Below are 10,064 nucleotides of genomic sequence, written 5' to 3' on the forward strand. Positions count from 1 at the left end.
GCGTAATAAATAGCACCACATGAGCACAATTCTGCCTTCCTTCTTTGTTTCTGTACTAAGTGCTTTATTTTACTTGATTAAATCATTGGCCGGTAACGGCAACAATCGGTGTAAACCTGGGGATGGCGTTCATACAGCATTGTACCTAGGGTTACCCATTAAGTTTCCATAGTGAGTTCTTACGCAAATTTCCAATTCAGTAGTTACTGTACTGTGACAAAGTAATGCAAATGTGGACGAAATTCGTGTATTTCGTCGAAATTGAAGGAAATTTCTTTCCTGACTAAAGTTCGCCGACTTTTGACGAGCCAACGCCGATTGTTCCATTTGATTTGTTCCATTTGAGAGTAATAGAAAGGGAATACAAGTAAAAACTGTTGATCAGAAATCAACATTAATCGGACGTGCAACGCATATTTCTACTTCTCCGTATTGAATACGTTGTGTTTCTCGATTTTACAGGTCATTAACTCTGAAGTGTGTTTACACCATGTTACTCAGTTCTGCAGGATGTACGACTACATGTGTTCATGTAAGTGCGTCATCTTCTGAGTAAGTGGTTGTATAATGTTATTTTTGTTCCCATGAACTTGTGGTTTCTTTAAAACGAGTTTTCATTTTAACTCAGTGCGTTCGACCAAATGAAAATGCTCTTCCAAATCCTTATAGGAACTAATGAACACAACAACGACTAAGCTGCTTGGTGACTTACGTGGATCACAAGGCTGCAAACCTAATGTATACCTGAAAACGTTACGTAACAACAACACTTCAAGGTAAGCATGGCAAAAAATGTAATACGTTGGCATTCCGTAAATAACTTTAATAGAAAAAATTTGTTTTCCAATTATTGTAGTTACAATATGTTGTATGATACATTGCACGGAACAGACATGTATTGCAGCCATTTTAAAAGCAGTTCAGTCCATGTTGAACATATTTTGGAAGTAAATGTGCGTTTTCAGTCTAGACATACCTCGCTCTTAATAATCAAATTTCCTGGTTCTTAACCGTGATGGTCAATACTGTAAGTATTTGACGCGAATACTTAAGAATTTAGTCGAGTTGTATGTCGTGAAATATCCGAAAATTTGCTCCGTTTTTTAGTACATCGAGCAGCTTTAAGGAGAAAGTACTGGGAGTATGGAGCTACCACTACAAAAAATGTCATTTTCACAATGATGGCTAAGTTTTGGAGGGGCCAAATATCGGAGGGAATTTTGCGTCTCGAAATTGTTTGGGATTAACAATAAAAACATCACGTTATAGAGTTAGTTTAAAACAGCTACGCGCAGAAGTCCATAGGCCTATATTTTAGAGGAATTATTGGTGAAATGGTCGATATTTGCGTCTAAGATTGTATTGGCGGAGGGGGGAGGGGGGGGGGGGTAGATGGGCTTATTGTTATTGGCAATTCCACGGTAAGCTTTACGTTGAGAAATCTCCTCATTCATATACCGGATGAGGGAACCTTTAACCTATTTCCAATTAACCCCATAGTCGAAACCCTTACGGATAAACATTAATAAGACATACGTTGCAGAAATTTTGAAACTTAGTTTCCTGCAAATCTGGACCTTCTGTTCAAACTGGTCCCATCTGTCCTATTTGATATTAAACATATTTGACGTAAATACGGTTGGATTTTAAGTGGTGTACCGTGAAATATCCCAAAAGTGACTGAGATTTGTAGTACTTCGACGAGCCTTTTGGCGAGAGTGCACCCTTTCCGCTAGAAACGAAAACTTTAGTCACGAAAGATATGTTCACGAAAAGCCACGCAAACAGAGTCGAAGAGTTTGCGCAAAAATTTTAACCTAAGGAGTGTGTCTCGTCGTCAAAAAGTGAACGATCGTCAAAGCTGTCGATACAATGAAAACTTTAATGACAGGAATGATTATGCCTCTCACAATCCTAATTAAAATTTTATAACTCCAGTCTCGTTGCCCTTGCTCCGCGCTCCCGATCTTTTCAAAATGCATTGTTTGCTTTACTTTCGACTTTTTTGATTCAGTTCTAAAGCAAGCTTGTGTTCCACAAAATACCTGTCATCTTAAACTTTCACTTATTAGTAAGTTTGCAACTGTTTGGATTTGAAAAGAATGAATCAGTTTTTTACCTCCTTTACAAGTCTCCTTTGCTTTTTGATGAATCTTTGGCCGCGAAAATGCGTTCTTCCACTGTACAGAAACAGATACGGGCACATTCAAACCCGAACTCCAAGATCGTTCACGGCAATGCTTCAACGTTCCGGATAACTACGAAGTGTTTTCAAATGGCTCCCCGTGACTTCATTTATAGGCTCAAAAGTATGAAAACAACAACTTGTCATGAAAGTTTTGCGTAAGTGCCAATCCGTGTTCTAAGATTCGTTTCTTTCGATAAAGAATCTTAAACAACACACTTTAAGTGTATTGATCTTGTGCGATGACTACAAACGTAATTACGGTAGCTATTTTTTTCCTGTGAGTTTTGAAATTGGAGACCGGAATTCGAAGGTGCAATCCTCACAGGACTGCTGTTACCTCAAAAACTGAAGATAAAAGTGCTAAAACTTTGACGTAGTTAAATGTAACAAAGCTGAATCAATCTTAAATATTCTTAGATCAGAGTCGGTGAAGTTTATGACAAATACGAAAACCTCAAGAAGGCAATACAACAGGAAAGCACTAACCTTGAGAGAGAATCTTTACTGCGCATGTTCATTCCCCCAGGAGCGTTTATCGAAGCGCGCGGGCAAGGGAAACAAAATGGTAGTTTCATAGTTCTCACTTGTAAAGAAGACCGTTTATTAAACTTTAGTTTTGTTTAGGGGAACTATTTCCAATGCATAATGCTATCAAGTGATTAAAGTAATTTTCTTCTTATTGTATGTGTTTAAGGACGGTGCCTACTAATACAGAAGTATTTTTACGCGGTTTATGATTGTGCGGGAAAAGCAGATCTTAGCAAGGGCTATTGGAATCCAAAAAGAAAGTTGGGGGTAACCACGCATTTTTTAGAGATAATTAAGCAACAATTATTCTTAAAAGCCGTAAAATACAAAGCAATGCATGGCGAATTTTTGTCCAGATTAAAGCTTTATTACCTCTGAAAAATGCATGGCTACCTCCACCCCCCCCCCCCCCCCATCCCTCCCAATTTTCTTTTTGGATATCCAGAGCAATAGCTGAGTTCCGCTTTCTCCGCATAGTTTTAAACCGCGCAAAAATATCCCAGTATTAGTAGGCACCACCCATAGGAAACCCGAGTATCTCGAGATGCGCAGACCGTATACGCAGTAACAAAAGTAGGCACCGTCCTTAAATAAGACAAACTACCAAACAGAATCGCTAACCTAATTGCTGAAACAAGAAACAGTGAAATTCTTTCGCCATTTAAATAGTGGTTAGTAGACGTGTTCAGTTGTTTCAGACAAAGACACGGTACACGGTCTCCTTCCTGACACAGTGTGTGAGATGCGGCCTGCGGGTATTTATCAGGTTGCATGATATTTTCCTTTCTAACTCGTGTTTTTGAACAGGAAAACGCCAGGCGATTTCTTAGAGTTTTCATAATCGAACAGAGTTTCCTAAGCTAATATAAAGTTCTAAATGTTATGACGATCAATCTAGCTTCGATAAAATGCGCCGATTGCTTTTTTTATGCCAGGATGTTGGTTTTTGTAACGGACTCAAATTAACAACATTCTTCTGTGAGGTTCTGGAACTTCTATTAATTGCTCAAACGCTTTCCTTTTCAAAAATGCAATTTAAAAAGGGACCTTTCGGCCCGACAAATACCCCATGGTAGGCGACCTTACACGGACTACAAGGCAAAGATATTGGCTTGCAAAACTAAATTAAAATTTCGTTGTTTTTCAAAATACAGAGGTCATTTATTGAAAGGGTCGTTATATGGGACGTGACTAATGACCAGTGCCAGACTCATTATTCAATGAAAAAATAACTGCAATTTCTAACAGTTTTGAACTATTTGAACTATTCAGAAACACACTGGGTGGTTTATAGACTCTGCTAATGAGGGTATTCTGGCGTTTTCTTCTGAAAAAAAAAAAAAAAAACAAGAAAGAAGCAACACAAACCCAAATGTTGGCAAAATATTGTCCTGTTATATATCATTATCGAACACACTTTTACAACACTCAAATCAGTTAATCTTATCTTAAACTTTCTTTGAGTTTGAGGACGACATCCCTAAGTGTGTCCAGCCAAGTGAAAGCTAATGAGCAGTAACGTTTCCTGTGGTTTTGTTTCTTGTGCTGTACAAAGTGGTCCTATGGATTAAATCCTAAAGTGCGACCATTCAAATGAAAGCCACTGAGCAGTACTTTCCTTCGAAAATGTTTGTTATTTTTACAACGCTTTTCAAGCTTTTGACTCTGTGGCTGAACGTCCAAAGCGTGACCATTCAAATGAAAGCTATTGAGCAGTCGCCATACTTTCCAGACGTGTTCTTTATCATACTGTACAGGGTGGTTCAACCTTTGGGTTTATGAACAACACCCTAAGGTGTGACCTTTCAGATGAAATCTCAGTATCGTAACAGAAGTCAGCACAGTACTTTGCCGGGCAGTGCTTCTCGTTTGTTCATATTTTACAAGACGATGTTGAACAACTTTTCCTGTTTTCCAGCTTTGGCACTCTTTAAACGTTGACAAGGTCAATACGTGACCATGCCCGGAGGTTTCAAACCACAAACGTTCAACCAAAGCTTTTAAATATCCTATGCCTGCAGCCATGAAACTACTGTTTTCAGACAGGTCCTGAATAAATATATAAACAAAGAGCTATTTCTGTATTTCCACCAAAATAATCTCGGAGGAAGCGTTATACGTTTTCATCCCCTGAAGCTAAATACATACGAAAAGAATTCCAGACTGGACAGATTTCCTTTGAGAGCAGTTTCATTTTGGCTCCAACAATTTTTTTGCTTCAGTTGTTTAGGACAAAGAAAAAACCTCGTCAAAGGATGTGTTAGATCTGTTATTGGCTACCAATATTGCTTTTATATAATGTAATTATCACGTGGACAAGTATGAAGCCATACATTAAGACTGATAAACGACATATTCAAACTTTCAACGAAGCATGAGATGAGTTATTTAATGGTCATGACGTACCGACAGCGTCGAGTGTCTTTCTTGATCCTTTGTCTGCAGTGACCTTTCTACTGATCCATTAACGAAATGCACTTATGCAAGCACGTCTTAGTTATTAAGTTGCTGAACTATCTTCCACTTCTGACTAAACTCTTGTAATGAAAGGTGGATATTGGAGTAGTCTAAGACAAGTTCATCTTTATCCTTTACTCCTCTCCCCTTAGTGAGATGCTAAGGTGTTTCACTACTTCCCCCTGGATGGGATGCTAGTCCATCAGAGGATACCAAGCATGAAGTGACTGGGAGTATTACTACGTACCACTCCCACCCCCCCCCCCCCCCGGCATTAAGTGATTAGGATAATTACCACTACTCCTCCTTCCCCCTTCCCCTGGATCAATGCTATTTCGTCAAAGGATACCCAGCAGGATGTGACTAGGAGTACCTCTACTCCCCCTGGTTGGTAGTCCATGATAGGACACCTAGTATGAAATGACTAGGAGTAGTACTCGAAAACCCCTTCTCCTCCCTACTTGATTGGAAACTACTGTATCACAGCGTTACCCTAGTATTTCATTAGCCTTCCCTAACAATTGGCTGGAACACATTTTCAAACCTAGATAGAGAGGATCGATGTGGAGCATAGCTGAGCTAAAATTGAAACAAAATCCTTACCCTTGAACTTGGTTGGCAAACGTAACCTTTTACTTGTTATGTTCTTGAATTAATTAAGGCATTGGCTTACGGTTGAATGTTCCCAGGAAATCCAATAAAATAAATCCTTAAACAGAGATAATAAACAACTGCAATGCGTAGTTCGGTGCCTCGGCGCCAAGAGTACTTGAAACACAGCTTGAGATGAAAAGGATTACGTGAAGAATGGCATGCTAACAAGGTGTTAAAGCCATTCACTTTAACTAAAGATTTGGCGCCGGTGTCTTGTTTACATTTCAATTTACGCAAAATAACACGATCACGTTGTTACGAGGTTCAGCGTTTAACCTGTTTCTCTACTAAAGTGTGGAGTGATGTCTTAATCATCTGATTGCAACTGTAACTTTTTTAGTTCAGTCTCAATGGAATGCTTAAGTGTGTCGATTCAGTTCACTGAATACTGTCGAATCATGCCTACTGACTATACGTTAGACTAAAAGGCTGTTACAGTTTGTTTTCAGGTTTTTCCCTGCAAGTGCGCCGAAATACAAAAAGTTCCTGCAAATTCGTTACGTAGTTAATTGCTTTTCACTTAGTATCTCGAGCCATGTATATATCACAACACAACAGTTTCCTTCGTAAACATGAGTACATGTATTAGTGTAGCTATTGATAGTCACTTACGACTGAAAAAAATTCCCTGTTTCTCTGCTCAAGGCGTGAAATCCAGTGAACTGTTTCTCGGCGGTGTTCCAGTGTAGGCAACGTACCTAAAGTAGCATATTTTTCAGCATCACTTTTTAAGATGCAAGCAACTTTGATTTATGAAACATTTGTGCTCAAAAAGACAATTAGACATAACGTGGTTCTTAACTGTTTGGCGCCAGACTGCCTAAGTACTCCTTCCCTAATTATCTCAGTGTATAATAAATATACTCGAATTGATGGAACCTTCTATACTACCTCTGCTCCACTACGTTCTTGTAACTAGTTTGCCATACAGATCTTTCATCCAAATTCAGTAAAGTTGAACACGTACAGATTACTGGAAAAATCAATTTGCCTTGTATTTTGTAGTGTAACTGGCTCATTCATTTGTTTTTAAGGCTCTTCTAGTTTTTGGCAGTAGATCAAGAATATTAAAAACGTCTTTACGGTTATAGAACTTATCGCCCAAGGTCAACAGCCATAAAGTAAATGTCAGGTTTATTTAAGTGAAAAACGAAATTTATCACGGAACGCTTCTTAGCAGCTGTAATTTGAATGGTCACTCTTGAAGATTTAGTTCACAGTGTCAAGAAGTTGTAATAGCCTTTAAAACAACATCGTGAACAACGCCACGGGTAAATACTGTTCAATATCTTCTATTTGAATTGTAAGAACCGGCTTAATTGTTTGTAAGTACATCTTGTGTAGCATAATAAACAGCACCACAGGAAAGTACTGCTCAGTAGCTTTCATTTGAATGGTCACACTTTAGGATTTGATCCACGGACTCAAAAGTTAGAACCACCTTGTACAGCATAATGAACAGCGCCACAGGAAAGTACTGCTCAGTAGCTTTCATTTGAATGGTCACACTTTAGGATTTCATCCAGACTCAAAAATTAGAACCACCTTGTACAGCATAATAAACAGCACCACAGGAAAGTACTACTCAGTAGCTTTCACTTGAATGGTCACACTTTAGGTTTTCATCCAGACTCAAAAGTTAGAGCCACCTTGTACAGCATAATAAACAGCACCACAGGAAAGTACTACTCAGTAGCTTTCATTTGAAAGATCGCAATTTAGGATTTCATCGACAGAACCAACGTTAGAAGCTGTGGTTTCATCCACGAATTCAATAAGAGCAACTCGGCATATGAGCGTATGCGCTTCAGAAGGGAGTATGGCAAAGAAATTCCTTTGAGAAATCTTGCATGTCTACTGTTTTTTGTTTAGTTAAGTTTTGATTTTTTTTCTTTTTGTCTTTTTCCCTTTTTTATTTATTTATTTTTTCTGGCAGCGACGATTGATTGGGAGTCTGCTTAGAATTATGCATTGTAGTTCTTTTTAGAAAGTTAATAGGGAGCTTAAGCAACGACGACGGCAACGGCAACGAAAACGTCACCAGAAAATATATCTTTATTTCATTTGTGCTACTCAACTTGTACAAAAATGGCGAACTATGCAGGAACCAAAGTGGTAGGAGTGGCGAAAGAAAATGAAAAATTCACCGTCGTGCGTTCACGTTCTCCACAAAACCTTAAATGTGGTCATTTCACGTTGTTGGTTTGTAGAGGACGGCAAAGAAACGTACCAAAATGTAAAACGCACGTGCAGAGCGATTGTTTTTTCTCATTAAACCTATTGTTTTGCAGCGTTGTCGTTGCCGTCGCCTTCGTCGTTGCTTAAGCTTCCTATTGTCTGTATGATCTCAACTGAAACTTCCACTGTAAATTTCCTACGCTTTTACCCCTAATTTTATCATGAACGAAACAGTCGCGAGAATTTTGAGACAATGTTACAAAACTTCCCGATTCCTCAAGAAAAAATCTCTATCGATCCCTCACTCACTCGAGGCTGGTGATCCTATCCCAGATCCGATATTTATTAACGCAGTGCAAGCCCGAACTCTTTCGTCTCAAGAAACTAAAAGCGGTCAGTCCGATTGTTTTAACTTATCGATCCTGAGGACCAATCTATTTTAAAACCAGAGAATATTGATAAAAGTTAATTATAACTAGTTTTCTTTTGTCTGCTCCGCAATTTTCCGCGCTCGTTTCCTACGGTGGTTTATCGAAAATAACGCCGTTCCTGTCTAGCCAATCACATTCCGAGTTTTCTTATAGTCAACCTCTTGACAATGCTAAACCACTTTGCTTTATATGATGCTGATAAACAATTGACCCTGTTATTATGGACAGTTTTTCTGGTCTCGATCCATGCATGCAGTTCTGTAAAGTTTCTTGAAACATTTTCAAAAACTTAACCAAATTTCACTTTGACTGAATATATAAATAAATAAACACCCCGTTCGTGATAAATGGGCCATGCCCAAATTTATCACTGCCATGTGCTTAACAACGATATTGGGTGTAAAAAGGAGGGAAGCTGAACAGCATATAAGCGGTCTTGGAGGCTAAACGGTCATTTCCGGCGTTATCGATCACCTTGAGAGCAATGGCTGTTTTAAGAACACTCGTGGTAAGCATATATTGATAAAGTACCGATGTAGCTTTCCTCTAACCGAAAATAGAATTCAACCACAACAGCAAAGCTTCAGCTTAATGGGTTATATTAATAAAACGTTCAGTTAACGAAACTTTTCGTACCTTAATTAGCGTTGTTTCCAGAAGTCAGTCTGTGATGTGTCCCGGAAACATTCATACATGCAATATGCTTCGAAAACACTAAACCACGCTTTGCGTGACATTCCAAAAGTATAGTTCAAGTTGTTTACTATTTATATTTGATGTTTCGCCCGTTCCTAGATCGGAAAACAAAATCTAATTAGTCTTGGACTGTTGAGTCTATTCAATCGGCGGAAAAAATCAATATTGGTCAAAACTGGGCGTGATACCTTGTAAAATACACATTCCACAAATTTTTCTTCAATTGGGCTACTAATCGGTGGTTTGATGACTGAAAGGAAATTATCTTATCGCAGTTCAAACTTATGCTGACTAAATTTTGAACTAAAGAATGAAAGTTAAGCTCGTTGATTTCCTTTCCCTGGAACAAATGCGCGCTTAATTCGTTGTGAAGTTAATAAGAGACACTTAGCAATTAAGTTAATGCTAATGATATGAGTTAGAATTGTGGTAATTGATTGTGTGAGCAAAACAGGATACAAATTCAATATTCCTTGTGGGTTTTAGTTCCTTCTGCTCAGTGAGACCGAGAAAAAAAGACTATTCAATAAAAACATAGATTTTCTTCATTCTTTGGCATCTGAATAGTTTCCTCAACTTTCTTCTGTTTAATTTTCATACTTTCGTGCGTGAAATAGAAGCCATTTTCCCTTTGAAAGTATTTTCTGACTTTCGTGACATGTAACTGAACCAATATGTGTCTGAAAAACATGCATATGTGGTGTGGTGCTGGGTCGGCGAGTTTGCTTTGTTTTGCTTTCCTTGAATTGAGCGAGTTTATTACGATTAGAGGACGATTCCTTTGCGCCGGTTGCCAATTTTACTTTCTCCTACATCTCATACCTATTATAACCAGTAATTTAACGGTCGTTAAAGAACCCACCCCACAGGTCTAAAAGCGTCGGGGACATAGTCCTAAACAAGGCGTTTACATCTTTAAAAAGAGCTGCTAT

This window comes from Pavona decussata, unplaced genomic scaffold (genome assembly GCF_977016875.1).
Source record: "Pavona decussata unplaced genomic scaffold, jaPavDecu1.1 SCAFFOLD_130, whole genome shotgun sequence".
Lineage (NCBI taxonomy): Eukaryota > Metazoa > Cnidaria > Anthozoa > Scleractinia > Agariciidae > Pavona > Pavona decussata.